We start from the raw sequence: 16,772 nt of genomic DNA, 5'->3' as shown, positions 1-16,772 counted from the left end.
AAACAGAAGAGGGGATGGAGCTTGAAGAAATTTTCGCAATTGTTAGTGTTTGTTGATAAATGCATGTTAAGTAAGACTCTTGTAATCCAAAAACTGACTGTCCTGAATGTTTAACTACATCAAAGGCTACTTTTTCTAAGGGATTTTGTTTTAAAATTACATGTGTAAACCATTTATAACTTCCCATTATCCTGTCCTGTTTTTTTACACTGAAGTCTTATTTCAAGTATAGCATTCTAAAGTGGTTATTTTTTGTTAATTCTAATAAAGTTCTTTTAAATAAAACTTTAAAAAGAAGCAAATAAATAGTCTTAGCTCCAGAGAATGTTTTCAGCTTAATGTTACAATTCCAAACAATATTACTTCAACAAAAAGGAAAAAGCAGTTAATTGTCTTATATTTCAACAGCTTTGGATAACAATTATATTGTGCAACCATAGTACTTAAGACTGGACTTGCCTTTAATCTAAAACAAAACAAGTAAGTAAATTGTGGTCCAACATTCTGATGCAGCAAACCTAGGGTTGTTCTGTTTCCATTGGACTCTGAAATTACTTCATTGTTCTATTGAACATGATGCTGCTGTTTTGTTCCTGCTCCAACTGTAAGTACTGTCTCTTTTAATCTTCCTTAAGGGGATGAAGCAGACAATTGACTATACTATGAAGAAAGCAAGCTTTGTCTTGAAGTAGCTAATAAATTTACTAAGTATAACAACTTACACTTCAGATCAACTTGTCTGTCTGGAATTACTGCAATTTGACAAATCATGAAATAACAAAATAAACTCTCTCTTAAAATGTTGGAAGTGTTTTCTTAAATCTTCTCGTGCTACAATGTCATGAGTTTAGGCATGCTTTTGATGTAGCGTAGCTTTGAGATGTCATGCAAATGTATCTAGATTTCAAAATAAGAACTTTAGATGTAAAGCTTAGTGACACTAAAATGTCTTTTTAAAACATTATTTGCATGTGGAGCTATGTAATTTGGGTTAGATTAAAAATTTCTTGAAGTAAATTTTACAAAGCTGGTGTCAAAAGTAAATTGTGACCCATGATTTTATTAAGGTAAGATGTGGATGGAGCCAGATCCAGGGTATAAACTCTATTGACAAATTAAATGTTCCAATATAACAGCAAACCTTATTAACACTGACATTAATTACGTATTTTGTGATAGCCTTGAAAAGGGCTTGGTTGCAGTGGGAAAAACTAATCATCTTTGTATTGTTTATGATTGTGCAGAATTTCAAGTAGTACATTAGGCTCTTCTATTCAGAGTAAGCTAACTTCACAAGCGCCAATCTGTTGCCAAAGAAAAGGCCTGTAATGTCATTATTAACAAAACTGTAAAATCACAATAAGAGGAGAAGCTGAAACTCACTGAACTCTGCTAAATTTCTCTTGTAAGAGCTCTATGAATGCCAGCTGGCAACTTACCTCCCACATGAACACTTAAGAAAAAATTCAGCTCTTTGTAGTTATGCACAAGTATATCTGACTGAAAAGGCTTATAACAGCTTTGTGTCCCAGACCTGCCAGCTGCACTACCATATGAACTGAAATTAATTTTTAAAACTAGTTTCTTTAACAAAGCCTGGCTTGTAATGTAGCCAGTGCCAAAGTATTCCACTGCTGCAGGGAGTGCGTGCATTAGCATAACAGTCTTCAGAGTAGTAAAATGTTGTATTGCTTGTGTCTGTGTGTGAGGAGAGGTTAGCCTAGGGCATTCTTTATTCAAATGTAATCATGGGGAGGAGGGAATATTTAATTTCCTTATATGGCCATGGAGCAGGTGTCAGGTTTGATCCTGTAACCCTATTGAAATTAGTGAGAACTTTCCCAGAGTAGGGGCTACAGAATTGAGCTCTCAGTTCTACCAGTAGGCTGTGACTATGCTACATATAAATCCCAGTTTTAAACATGTTTTTTATTTAAAAAAAAAAAAAAAAAAAAATTGTGGTAGCTGGTCAAACCAAACGCTTAAATTTCACTTAGAACTCTATTGGAAGCCAGTGCGGAGCCTGGAACACTAGTGCAACGTGCTCACTGTATGAAGCAGCACTTACTGCAAATGAAAATATTCCCATAAAAAAAAGTTCATATGGATGAATAACTGTGGCAAGTTCCACAGCTGAGAGAAAAGCTTGCCAAGCTCAGATGATAAATACTCTTCGAATTGCTATTTCCTAGATATCCTGCCAGAGCAATGGATCCAACAAGCACCTGAGGTTTCAAGCCCTATACTTTGCGCTGTTTCTTTTGCTTGTTTCTTCCAACGTACACGTGTTAACTCCTTATTCTTATCTGAGTTCAATCTGTCATCCATGCCCCCATCTCTATAAGGCACAAGGTTAGTCAGTTGCCTTGACCATGTCAAATGATATGGGTGTCATTTTGCACTGACGGTACCACAACTTCACTTGCTTTCCTCATGTTTCCATATGCACATTGACCAAGCAGGGTAATAGGATGGAATTCCTTAGGAGGGAGCCCTTGGGGCAAGTGAAAACAGGTCTGTCTCCTAGTGTAAACAATGTGCCTAATTTTCTAGGATAAGATGCAATCAAAGACTATGGAATAACTACCGTCCTCTGATCCCAGTTCAATTATGACATATAAAACGTGGTCTAAATGTGCTGAGACAGAAACAATCGCAGGTGAGCCCAGTGTTCTTCAAGTAGTATCCATACAGGTGGTCCACTTCCAGCATTCATGCACCTTTCGAGCCCTTGTTTGGAAATTTTCCATAAGTGGTGTCCACCAGGCCTGCACGTGCGTCCTGTGTATCCTCATGCCGCATACCAAGGCTACGTAGGGCTGTGCATGGGAACCACTTTCTCAACTGTCTGAGACAGAGCATTAGCAGGTCCACCTTGAGTATCCCTCGATTGTTCTCTTGTACACTTTACCTATAGATTTTGTTTAGGATTAGTTTAGTGTAGTTAGATATAAGTAGTGAGAAGACTGACTTGTTTCCTCTTCCTCCCCTTCCCCTGTGGAGCCTTATTCTCCTAGCAGGGCATGCCTGGATTGCCAGGTATCAAATGTTGTCTCTCTTGTTGAGGCTATCCTAGTTAGCAGTGGCCTTGCCAAGTGTGTCCATCGCTTGGGGGAGTCCCATATTTCCCGGAAGTGCAACTTCTGCCTGGCCCTCAAATCCAGGATGAGGAAAAACAGGATGATTAAACTGAGGCTGCTGATGAAAAAGCTCCTTTCCACCTGCTTCTGAGTTAGGCAAATTCCTCCTCTCTCCCCCTCTTCTGCCCCTCCTCTTCCTCCTCCCCCCAAAAAAATAAAAAAATCTGCCTCTGGACAGATTCAGAGCCCCTGCAGCCTTGGCGCAGGTTTCCCCTAAGAAAGGAAAGGCTATGGAGGCCTCAGGGAAAGATTTGAAGATGACGAGCTTGGACTCTTATAAGGAACAGGCTCTGAAAAGGCCCAGGTCCCTCTCTAGATCCATGGTCTTGTTAGTGTCTACCTCTTTGCTTGGTACCCTAGAGGTGAAAGGCTCCTCCTCAGGTACTGCCAGGGCTGGAAGTCCAGGTGCTCGAAAGCAAAATATGTTTCCAACAGGGCCCCCATATTGTCTGTGAGGGAAAAGGAGGGCAAGGATAAGCACTCCAGACTAGTATCATCTGGCACAGCCCTGACATTGGTACCAGGCAAACAACGGTGCAAGAAACTATCAGCAACTGTGTCGGTGCACTCCCAATCAACAGTGCTAGATACTTCAGCTACCACACCAGTACCAATCCCCTACTTGGTACCACAAGAATTCTGTATCGAAGAACTCGTCTGTGATGGATTAACCAGACAGATTAACTGCTCATAGGTACCAAGCATCTCCAGATCCCCATCTCCAGATTAACATTACCCTCCCGTGCCACAGGACTCTCCACCCTTTTCTGCTGATGCCCCTTTGCTGGAGGAATTGAGGAGCACAAAAGAGACCTCCAGTCAGTCTCATCTATCTCCATACAGGGTTCTCCTACATATCTTGTTTAGGAATCTGTTCTTTGACGTTCACAAGGAAGATCCTCATGCTTAACAACAAGAGTGGTAGAATCAAGCCTGCATGCCACCTCCAGTCCTATATGCCGCCCCTCATCCCTTCCCCATGGCCATATTGGGATCCCTGGGCTGCATATCAGCAGCAGTGTGCCAGACCACCAGCTCTGTCATATTGGGAGGCTGGTGTTGTCCAATCCTCTTCCCAACCATGCCCCCCTTCCTCCAACACGAGGAGACATTTGAGGAGCAGGAGGCTAGGGTGGAAAAAGAAGCCATCCTTCAAATTTCTATTTTATCCTCATCTCCATATGAGGCAGTTATGCCACCACCACCTTTCATGGCCAATGATTTCCTGCAATTCCAGGACTTAATAAAGAGGGTGGGCAGCTGACATTCTTCACATACCACTCGAAGAGGTCAAGGAGTTACAACTCAAACTGCTAAACATCCTACTGTAAGCAATGCCTGCCACGGCTGTGTTACCCATTAATGAGGCACTCCTAGACCCAGCTAAGGCTGTGTGGCAAACATCTACTACTATTCCACCAATTTGTAAATGGACGGATTAGAAATATTATGTTCTCCCCAAGGATTTAGAATTTTTGTTCTCCCTGCCCAACCTAACTCCCTGCTCTCTGGTGGAGGCAGTAAATAAGCAGGATAAGCAACCCCATATAACAGAGTAAAAAAGGTGCCAGACCTTTTTTGAATGGAAATCTTACTCATCCATGAGCCTACAATTTTGGATTGCAAATGATCAGGTGATCATGGGCAGATATAATTTTACAACCTATAAATAGATTTACGGCTTTTATTCAACATCTTCCATAGGAACATAGGGAACAATTTCAGTCTGTCATGCTGGTGGATCAGTCATTTGCTAGAACCTCTGTTCATGCGTCCTTGGATGCCCGGACAACACTGCCAGGTCCATCTCCATGGCAGTTGGTATGTGCAAGGTATCATGGCTCTAACTCTTAGGGTTTCTGAGAACAGGTCCAGAACACTGTTGATGACCTCCCTTTCAATGGTCAAAAGCTATTCTCAGAGACCACGGATGGGTGCCTGCACGCATTGAAAGACTCCAGGGTGGGTGGGTGGGTGTGTGTGTGTGTATGTACCTCTATGAGATATATATACACACACACATATAGATATCTATAACACCTATGAATAAGAGAAGATTTAGTAGGTCACAGACTGCCCAAAGATCTCACCCCACTCAGTTCTCTGGATTTCATAGATCCACCGAACCTCCTGGGAAGAGACCTAAATTCCAGAGAAAGATAGACACTCACCTTCCTTCTGTGCGTACCCAGTCATCATTGAAGCAATAGTTTTGATGGGTCAGTCGAGGGTTCAGATCCTGCCATACCTTTGATTTAACAGCTCACCTCAATGCCTTCACATCTCAGGGTGGATAGACAATTCAGGGAACCAGTCTCCATATCAACCTGGTAGAGCTTAGAGCAGTCAATAATACCTGCCTTCATTTCCTGCCTCTTATCACGGGCAATCTGATCAGGATCCTGACAGACAATGTGACCTGCATGTTCTACATTAACAAACAGGAGCAAGATCTCCCTCTCTTTGCACCAAAGCTATGAAACTATGGAACTGGTGTATAGCCCATCAAATCCAAATTTCAAGCACTTATTTTCCAGGTAATGAGACATCACAGTAGGGACTTCTCAGGACTACAAATAGGAGCTGGACTCTAAATTTCTCTGCAGTATATTCCAAAGGTGGGGACTTTCTCTGCTCCCCCACAAGGGAATTCCATTGTCTTGGACCAGTTGCTGAGGAAAACTGTTTCCTGCTTACATGAGTATGATTCCTGTGTTTGGTAGTTTCAGTGGTTCTGTGGAATCATGACTGTCAAGGTAGGTCATGGAGCCAGGTTGAGATTTTTAGGGGTGCCTGTACTCATTACCACTTGTAATAATCCAGTCTTGAAGGCCTCGATCACTCTAGCAGTGTGTTCAGCTGTTCAACAGTTATAGAAGGAAATTGGCATTTCAGTGCTGTTTCAGCCATATCTAAATGTCAAGAAATCAGAGTCCAGTAGAAATTCAGGCTGTGGACCAAACTGCTTCCTACCTTGGGCAGGCCTAAAACAGTTGGGATAGTGCTATCGGCATTGGACTTGGTAGAGGAAATACCACCATGCCGCTACCCCACCCCTTCCCCCACCAAGAAAAACTGGTTTCCTTTTGCTGCCTTCTACTGTTAAACTGAGAGGTACTGATGACTGAGGCCAGGTCTACACTACAGACCTACATCAGTATAACTACATCACTCAGGGGTGTGAAAAATCCACATGCTAAGGCTTTGTCTACACTACAACCCATGTCAGCAAAACTTACATTGCTCAGGGGTGTGAATGTTCCACCCCTTGAGTGAAATAAATTACAGCAACATAAGCATTTGTGTGCACAACGCTTTGTTGGTGGGAGAGCTTCTCCCTTTGACATAGCTTATGCCACTCACGGAGGTGAGTTTTTTTTAATGTCAATGAGAGAGCTTTGTTCTGTTGGCATAGAGTGTATTCACCACAGGTGCTGCAGTGGTGCATCTACAGGAACAGCTGTGCCGCTGCACTACTGTATGTATAGACATGGCCTGAGCAATCCCTGAGCAACATAGTTATACTGACCTATCCCCCAGTGTAAACAGTGCTATGTTGACCAGAGAGCTTCTCCTGCCACCATAACTACCGCCTTTCATGGAGGTGATCTCCCATTGGTATAGTACTGTCTTCATTAAAGTGCTACAGCGACAGTCCTGCTGTGCTGTACATGTAGATAAGCTCTAGATGAATCAGACTTTGATGGCTGTGAACTCACCTTTCCATTAACCTATCTAAGAAGAATTTAATCACAACACTCCAACCAAAGGCAAAAGGAGTTTTGAACTGAGTGGCTGGAGGTTGCTACAATTTGTGAATCATGAGCAGCAATTTTAATTTTGGGAATGTAAAGAAGGTGGGATGGAAAAAAATTAGACATATGAGTGCTTCCCAGGAGAGTGAGGTATTCAGGGGTGGAGGAGTGGGGAAGGGGGAATAAACTTAAAAAGACTTGGGGTTTCAGCAAGGGGTGGGAGGTTATAGGAAGGGGGATAAATGGGGAGAACGTGGGGGCTTAAGTGAGGGACGCCTGGCATCTCTAGCTCTGCCAATGCACCCCATTGTATGCCAACCATCCTGCACTTCACAGGTCTGTCAGTGCACCCCAAACTCCTGCACCCCACAGCTCTTCCAGTGCAAGCCAATCCTGCGCCCCAGCCCTCCTGTACTATTAAAGTATTTGGGGAGGGGATGGCTTAGACATGTGAATGCTTCCTGGGAGGGGAGGGATAATTAGGGGGGTAGAGAAGTTGATGAATGGGGGGGAGAGGTTTGGGGCTGCTGTGAGGGAAGGGGTGGGGGGATAAATGTGGATGAGTGGTAGGTGGGAGAAATTGGAGGCTAAGGTAAGGGAAGCTTGGAGGCAAGGTGGAGAGATGGTATAGAGGGAAGGGTGATGTGGGGGTGAGTGGCATGGAGGCTGGAGAATAGGAGCAGTGGTACCTATTCTATTCTATTCTATTCTATTTATTATTCTCTTTTTTTCCTTTAAGAGTGTTAGATGGAATCCTGAGGATGAGAGTGAATGGGTTGTAAAAGGAGGTGAAGAGCTTATACATTTTAGCAACTGTGGGAGCAAAGGTATGTGTGTTAATGGAGAGTATTGGAGCATTGCTAAAAGAGGACAGAGTTAAGCTTGCATGGGCAACCTTAATGCTACATAACCCTGGTTTTCAAAAGTGAGTTTTGCTCAGCTCCAGCATGCTGCAAGGAAATTGCATACCACCGAGCAACCTTAACTTTGCAATAATGTAGTTTTTTGCCATTGATTTATATAGTTGTTGCTGCTTATGTATACAGGACAGACCCAACAAAGAAACCAACAGAACACCACTGGCCATCACCTATAGTCCCTAGTTAAAATCTCTCCAGCACATCACTAAGGATCTACAACCTATCCTAGCAGATGATCCCTCACTCGCTCAAGCTGTGGGAGGCAGACCTATCCTTGCTTACAGACAGCCCCCCAACCTGCAGCAAATACTCACCAGCAACCATACACCATACAAAAATACTAACCCAGGAACATACCCCTGCAACAAACTCCGTTGCCAGTTCTGCCCACACATCGACTCTAGTGACACCATCACAGGTCCTAACCACATCAGCCACACCATAAGGGGCTCATTCACCTGCACATCTCCTAATGTAATATATGCCATCATGCGCCAGCAATGCCCCTCTGCCATGTACATTGGCCAAACTGGACTGTCACTATTCAAAAGAATAAATGGACACAAATCAGACATAAAAAATAATAGCATCCATAAACCAGTCAGAGAGCACTTCAATCTCCCAGGATACTCTGTCACTGACTTGAAAGTTGCCATACTTCTACAGAAAAACTTCAAAAACAGACTTAAAAGAGAAACTGCTGAGCTAGAACTGATCTGGAAACTTGACACAATCAAACTGGGTCTGAATCTGGACTTGGAATGGTTATCTCATTACAAGAAGTAATTGTCACTGTTCACACATTCTCACCTAATCAATGGTTGTGAATAGGCCTCAACTACACTAACTGAATGGACTTTGCTTTCATCTATCTTCCCCATTGTTGTTACTTACCCTTCGATATGTGTACATATAACTCCTATGTGATTTCTATTCTTTACATCTGACAAAGTGGGTTACAGCCCACGAAAGCTTATGCCTGCAGACATTACATTTGTTAGTATTTAAAGTGCTACAGGACCCTCATTGTTTTTGCTGTATACAGATTAATACGGCTACCCCTCTGGAACTGTGTATTTTTTGTTTCTCTGCTTGCACAACGCATAGGCCAGTTTGACTTTTAGCTGCAGTGTTTGGGTTTAAACACTACAGGAGGTGTTTGTTTTAAAACTCTTTTATATGTATATAAATTTTAGCACCCTTCAGTTTTACAGAAGCTTGGTTTGACTATATTTTAATTAGTCTTAATTTTCTTTATTTTTTAAAAAGAAATCTTCCTGATTATATATTTTAGTGTATCTGTACAGTGCCATCAACCATAGTTGTTGGAATGAAGGTATCATGTTGCTTTTAATCAGTAAGGAATCTCTGCTCTTACTGTTTTCTCTAGTTTGTCAGTTGCTAGAGATGAAAAATATATTTCTAATGTTTGTGATAAAGCACAAGACAGTGTAATCTCAGCTTTCTTACCTATTGTCTAACATAAGGGCAGATGAAAATACATTCTTTAACATCCTTTATAAAATACCTCCTTCCCTCTGCCTGTGAAACACTAGACTACAAGAGTAACTAAGCCCAGAGATTCCCCCCTCCTATCCCAACCCGGAATCCTAGACTTCATTCCAGCAGTTGCACCAATCAAAGCCTGCTCTACGCGTCCCACAACAGCACGTTGCATTGAAAACACTGTGGGAGCTCGCCAATCATCGCAAGGCTGCTTTTGTGTGTAAAGCACCAGTCCAGGGCTCCTCCCACCTGCAGCCCCGCTTGGATTGCGTGCCTCCTCCCCTGAAGGAGGAGGGGAGACTTCAGTGTGGGTTTTCCCCCGTCGCCTTTTCTTTCCCTGTGTGTGTAAGGGGGCGGGGGGTCTTCTCTACCTGCTGAGGATGTGATGTCAGGGTCTCATTACCCTAATCTATGCTGATCTCATGGGCTGGCTTAGCCAATGGGGCTTCCCGGCTCTCCCCACCTGCTAGGAAGAGAATCCGCAGTGCCTGGGATTTCTTGCCCTGGCCACTCAGTGCAGCCAGTAGCGCTGGGGGAGGCCAGGCCGGGGCTCGCAGTGCCTGCTCCTCTCCCGCACTCGCCTTGTTTGGGTCTCGGCGCTGGTGGCGTAAACAAACAGCTCCTCCCCCTCCGCCTTGCTCCTCTTGTAGCTGGAGCCCTGCCGCGCGCTGAGCCCGGCTGCTCCGGCAGCCGCGCGACAGAGGCACTGGTGGGAGCCCCGGCCACGCCGCGCGTCCTGCCGCGGTGCGGTGCGGGGGAGCAGCCGCCCGCCCGCCGGCCCAGCTGCCTGAGGTGCGCGCTGCACACCGGTGAGTGTGAGTGAGTGAGTGAGTGAGAGTGACCGCGCGGGCGGGGAGGAGACCGCAGCCGCCGCGGGCGCTGCGCCCTGGCCTCCGGAGCCGGCTGGCCGTGGCCCGTGGCCCCAGCTCCCTCGCTGCAGGGGCAGAGCTCGGCTGGGTGCCGGAGCCAGTGGGGTAAGTGCGGCGGGCGCCGGTGCCCTCGGGGGCCGGGTTTGGCGGGCGCCCTGGTTCCTGCCTGGCTGCACCAGAGCAGCCCAGGCCCTCGGACCTGGAGTAGCGGCGCCGGGCGTGCTCGGGGCTGGCTCGGGCTGTGCCCTCGGTTGTCCTTTCTGTTCTTCTTGCTTCCCGACCCCCCTATCTCCTTCCCGCTCTGGCTGTGCCTGCCCTGACCGCCCCCGGCTCTCCCACCACTGGGCTACTGGCTCCCCACCCCGATGGCTACGTGCCCCTCCAGTGGGGTGAGTGTCCTCGCCCCTTGGGCTGCCTTTTGTGCCCCTTTCCCTGGCCCAGATGCCCCAGCGATGAGCCTGGGTAGTGCCCATGTCTTCGCCCTGCCTTGGTGTCCAGGGAGCATCTCCCAGCGTGGCTCTGTTACTGCAGGGCACTGAGTGACTGCAGCCACCTCTCTCCTTTGCATCCCATTCTCACAAACTCCTCCTCTCGGTAGTCCTGAGGAAAGGTGAGCTGGGGAAGCTTTCAGCCTGCTGCTTGTACTGCAGTGTGGGAGAGTTCCTAACAGAATCTCTCCTGGGCTCCCTGGCAGTCAGGTGGCTTGCTGGGAAGAAGCTTGGGTGTTTCTCTCTTTCCTGGTACCAAGAACGGAACTAGAGGATTCTAGAGTGGTAAGCTCCACGTAGTATCAGTGTGGAAGGGAAGGCTCGTCCTTTCACTGGTTGCGTGTTGGCGTTCCTGTGCAGCTGTGTCATACTTGTGGTGTAATGGGGAAGAGAAAGCATTGATTCCATTTGGCATCAGAAACCTTGTGTCCAAGTTTAGTCTCTCATACAAAAGGATTTCAGATGGTTCCATGATCAGGGGAATTGGCAGCGTGGTGGAATGTTGCATTCTAAAAGAAGGAAGCTTCTGACCAGATCATTTTGCAGAATTATTAGGACCAGTCATGCTATTAGTAATCAAAGTTACTAAATCCTAGTGGGGGTGGGGAGGAAGGAGGAAAACACTCCAACCTGTTTTAGATGGTGGGTTTTCTTCTGTGATCCCCTCAGCCTTCCTCTGATGCCCCTTAGCCTCTCAATTCCACATAGGATTGACACCTCCTTGCAGGAGAGGAATGGATGAAATGTCTTCTGCAGGCCATGAGTGCCAATACTAAGTCAGGGAGGCGTGTTACTCAAGTGATGCAAAATGATTTTTTTTCATACCTCTTCCGAAGTTCATTTCTTTGAACGATTGTACTATTTCTACAATGTTTCATGCTCTGCCAGCCTATTTAGAGGTGGTTGGAGACCCAATCTGACTTGTCAAACTGCTGGGCTCCATCGTTTTACATTCATTTTTGAGTTGACACAGGCTGAAAGTTTCATTAATTATACTGATATAATTACCTATGCCAGTATAAGTACCATGTGGATGCTCTGATACTGGAATAAGATATATATATATATTCGGCCAACTTAATTCACACCGTGACTTGTAACTTGACCATGAAACTTAGAGGTATAACTTTCGGTTGCAGACAAGCCCTGAAATTTCATCCTTAAAGTGTGATTCTATATTGAAAAGTAAATCTGTAAGAATGCTTTTTGTATTCAGTGTTTAAATCTAAGTGACTTTATATCAAATATATTCCATTTAGAGAGATTTTTCTGTTTTCCCAGTTGTGTGAACTCTGCCTGTGATTGGCATCTTACTGAATTTGTTCTTCTCAGTCATAATTGGAATTAATAAGGTTCTGCTGGACAAACTAATTTCTGTGATAGCTGTGCAACCCTGTTGCCTTCAGTGAGCTTTCTCATATATAACTGATTGGAATTTAGTAACTTTTTCTATTGATATTTGAAAAGCAACAAAATCCAGCTTACTTTAGCTGTGTTGGCTTTGGAAGGTGGACAGGAGTAAGAAGCAGTGAAAACGTGTTCCCTTCCCTCCCACCTCACTAAAGCGAACAGGTATCACTGAGTAAGAAGAAGCTTGTTTTCGTTTAAATTGTAACTTTCTGAGCAGACCTACACTTTAAATGTCTGCCTCTCTATCTTTAAAGTGAGATACAGTACTGTTGATTAAAGAATCCTACATATACACAGTTTGCTCTACTGTGAGAGTGAAACTGGATGAAATTATATGGCCAGCCTGTGTTGTTTAGGAGGTTAGATTAGTGGCCTGTTTGGCTGCAGAATCTCTCAAATCTGGCCATAATGGTCCCTCTAGTCTTAAAATCTATAACATTTATAATATCCACAAATTTTCTTGGCCTATATTTTCCTGTTTGCCGGCTACTGAGGAAGTTTGTTGTTCATACGCATTTTATCCCAGCTTCTCTTCCTGATTAATCCATGCATGAAATCATAAACCTGTATTTGGGATCAGTCTGTAGGCATGCAAAATGTTGGAGGTCATAAATGCAGCATTATCGATCTGGTCCTGTTAGGCACTTGGTAAACTATACATCCATCTACATAAGGAAATTGACCAGATGATGTCAGCAATTCTCAGCACTGAGCCCTGATCTATACTTAACATTTAGATCAACCTATGTCACTCGAGGGTGTGAAAAAATCACACCCCATGGGGGCTGTGGATTAAGCCAATCTAACCCCTGGAGTAGATGTGGCTAGGTCAGTGCTTGGGAGGTGGATTTACCTACATCAATGGAAAAACTCCTTCAGTTGATGGAGGAAGCATTTACACTACAGAGCTAAATCACTGTGCTGCTGTAGTGCCCATTGTGTAGGCATGCCCCGACTCTCCTTGAAGTGGTCTTGAAAGCAGTTTAACTGGGAGTGTAGATCAGCCAAAGTAGTTTAAAGCATGGTTAATATAGAGCCAGTAGAGCTTGGTGAATTTTAGTGTATTTCTTCAGACTATGTTATAGGATCAGATAAGAGAAGCAGGGCCCTGAGGTGGGAGGATGTTCATGTTTAAATGTGCATACCTTTGATAAATAGCAAATACAATACATTTGGAAAAAATGGGAAGGCAAAGTGTATTGCTTTGTGATAAAGTTGAAAGTTTCCTACTATGAAAGGGTTTTTAAATTGACCTCTGCAATATACAGAGACAGTAAGGTAAGATCATTGCATTATGTTACTGAAAGTGAGTCTCCATATTGTGCAAAAACAGGGCACTACAAGAATGGAATTTCAGCCTTACTTTGAATTATGTTGTTTTTGTTGGCTTATACCTCAAACATAATTCTTAAGAGTTTCCTTTTTAAAAGGTTACCTTATTAAAGGGGGATTGTGCACATCAAAAGAAGAAAATGATGCAAGACAAATTGAAAAGCTTAAAGACAAGGGATTGTGTAACTGATGAATTGTATCATTAAGGCATTTCTGGTCTAGCAGAAGCATTAGAAATGTTAGTTATTAAAATTTCCACATTTCGTCTTCTAATTTTATGTATTTAATTTGCAAAGAACAAAGAGGGTCTTGGGTATCTATCCAGTGACAGCATGGATAAAAGGTTTAGAAGGTCTCATCTATAATCTAGAACACCCATTGTCAAAATATTGTTGTCTGTATATTTATTTTATTCAAAGACCAAAAATGATATCCATAGTAAAAAACCAAACAAACTTGATCCTAATATTTTACATATGACATTTACCCACCAACATGACTTACAGGGAGCCACTGCCTACTCCCAGAAATTGGTCTGTCTGATGGATTCATTAGATTGATCAAAGTACCACCAATTCTGTCTTGTTAAACAATTAAAAGACCAAGTTAATGTGCTGTAGTAAGAGTTCAATATATGATGGCATTGATTAGTGTTGGAAGAGGGGGAGGGATGATAAATGTTGTAGTGGAAAAAACAGTGCAAAGAAAATGGGAAATTATTGACCTAAAATCAGCCCTCAGTTATTACTTACACATTCAGTTTCAATAAATATTTAAATTGAGATAGATTTTCTACAGAGCCTGAATCATTCATGTATGTATGACATGGATGCACAATTTATTGCTGAAAGTTTCTAAAAAGAAATTTTCTGCCTTCATGAAAAAAATTGTAGGAAAAAACATGCTTAGTTGACACAGAAAGTGTTTAAGAGAGCTGAAATGCATTGATCCATCTGACACTCAGAGAAAACAACATTTAAAAAAATGTTTTCCTCTGAATGTAGTGTTTGACAGCCAGGAGGGTATGCTTTCTTCCATTCCATGCCATTATGCCTCAACCTTGATTTGGAAGAACCGTCTGTAAGAGGAAAGAGGGTAGTATTCAACTCTCCATGCCCATTTGCTCTTCGGTTTTTCAGAACAGACTCTCAGTAAAAGTGACACCCTTTGTCAACCACTACATTAAGGTCTTCAGATATCACCAACTCATTTTACATAGGCCGCTAAAATTCTTTAAGCATGCATTCGGTCAAAAAAGATGGTGGTAGTTGAGGTCACTATGAGACCTAAATGAGAACCAGGCCCTAACTGATGATGTAGCTTTGAAAAAGTCTCAGAACCAGTCTACTGAATTCCACAGCTCCTTCATTATGATGAATTTTCAATCCTGTGAAACCTCAAACAGACACTTTACCTTTTACATTTAGCAACCATGTTAGTTTAGTAATCAGATGATTTACTAGTGAGTGCTATATGAATGAATACCAATTATAATTATGAGAAATGTGAAGTTTGAACTGTGAGGTTTGAATGTGAAGTGTCTGTGGATCAGCGTCATGAAAGCTAGCTGATTTCTATAAAAATTAAAAGTAGTACCCTGCCAGTATTTATAGTTTTACAGTCATTTTTTATCTATCAAAATGTTTTTCTTTTTCCTGTTGCTATGCGATTGAGACACACACAGAGAAGAGAGAAATTGACTATATACAAAGTGCTGCCAAAGTGTGATGAGTAAACTAATTGGGGGAGGGAAAGAGATCTCTTTCCGTTAACAGTAATCTTAGGTGTAACTTAGAACAATAGTTGATACAGAGGATAACATTCAGACAGAAATCAAAGTGATTGTGTCCCTTTAAATCTTACTGTGTTTTGGATATTCCACCGAAGTAGTAAAAATAGTAAGAACTCTTCTACATTTTAGCTATAAATTTCATAAGGCACCTCTGAAACCCGTTTATAATGTGATGCTAGTAGGTAGGTCAGGTCTACCCAAAGGAAATTATGTTCAAATACTTGTTGCAGCAGCAGCAATTGATGGGGGAATCCTGGATTTCCCCATCAAGGCCTGGATACAGGATAGCACTTAAGAATAGGCTTAAGTGCTGTCCTGAACAGTGCTGCTTTCCTGAACCAGAGTCCAGTTTAGTTCCTTTATAGTTGTTTGTGAAGAACACATCCCATCTAGCCATCAGAAATTTGAAGGTGATAGAGACTGAATTGGTTTAGAAGAATTTGTACTGGGATACGAAGCCTTTCAAATCTTGTAAAGTAGATAAATGACTATGGCATATCTGAAACGAGGATTTGTACTCAGCTCAGTTACTAATGGATGGAGAGGTATCTGTACCACATATGGATCTAATGGTCTTTTTATGGTCTTCTGATAGTTCAATCTTCATGTTTATTCAGATCTTTACCTATCCTTTCATTCCTAGTGTGCCCTCCAGAACAAGGTGGGGGCATTGCACAAGAGCTAGATTGGAGAAGTTTTAGCATTGCTATTGCTGCCCAGGTAGTATCTGTCGGATGGACAAATAGATTCATGGCTTTCAAACATCTAATTTTTGACTACATGTGGAATAAAAGGTACTAGTAGGAAGGATTCCTTCCGATAACTTTCTTGGTCTTATCAGTAATCTCTACTCTTTTCCTTCCCTGAACCATTGGCCCATGGACTGAGCTGTTTGGGAGAAGAATCATACCTCACTCTTTTTTATAAAATATTCTGTAAGTGTATGGCTCTATATAGGTAACTAATAATTTTCAATGTTTCTAAAAATCTGTGGAAAATCCAGACACTTTTAGCCACTCCAATATTCAAAGTTTGATGATCTCAATACTAACAGTATCCCTTTAAAAAACTCCTTTTCAAATGGACATAACATTCTGCATGATATGTTAACTTTTGTACAATGAATCTCTGATTTTATTGATTTATTTTTATCGCTTTTATAGTTATCTCTCACACACACACACACACACACACACACACACACACACACATGAAATAAGCTTTGAGGGATATGTAAGATCATAACATACGAAACGTATATCTAGTCAAGTTTTGCTGATAGTTATTTATTTCTCAAGAATCTAATATCATGAATAGAATCAAGACCCAGGTTCCTGTGTCCTTCCCTCAATTTGGACTTGTGTCCCCAGTTAATAACCTTACTCAAAGTGTGCTCCAGAAAGGAGCTGAGCATCTGTATTGCCCATTTCTTGAAAGCTATTTAAAAAATTAAAAGCAAACTGTTCTTTCAGTATCAAATTGTTCATAACATCCCCTGCACTATCAAACCAAGACAAACAAAACCTAGCGCACCTTTTGCTAAAGGCTTAGTAGAGGATT

The 16,772-nt window shown here is 42.8% G+C and overlaps 1 protein-coding gene across 2 annotated transcripts in view; it reads left to right on the top strand.

Moving 5' to 3' along the window:
• Positions 1-10,007: 10,007 nt before the first annotated feature.
• The window catches only part of VGLL4 (vestigial like family member 4), a 133,084-nt gene continuing 126,319 nt past the window's right edge, over positions 10,008-16,772 (top strand). The window contains exon 1 of one of the 2 annotated variants that reach the window (XM_067543749.1): positions 10,008-10,130. The gene's annotated coding sequence lies outside the window, so the exon portion shown is untranslated. Of the gene's footprint in view, positions 10,131-10,204; positions 10,296-16,772 lie in introns of those variants that run through there. The other variant, XM_067543750.1, reaches the window with a different exon arrangement.

Source organism: Emydura macquarii, unplaced genomic scaffold (genome assembly GCF_026122565.2).
Source record: "Emydura macquarii macquarii isolate MOO-44397 ecotype Brisbane River unplaced genomic scaffold, CSIRO-AGI_Emac_v2 contig_968, whole genome shotgun sequence".
Classification (NCBI taxonomy): domain Eukaryota; kingdom Metazoa; phylum Chordata; order Testudines; family Chelidae; genus Emydura; species Emydura macquarii.
The sequence above is the reverse complement of the archived record's forward strand: the minus strand, read 5'-3'. Positions and strand labels throughout refer to the sequence as shown.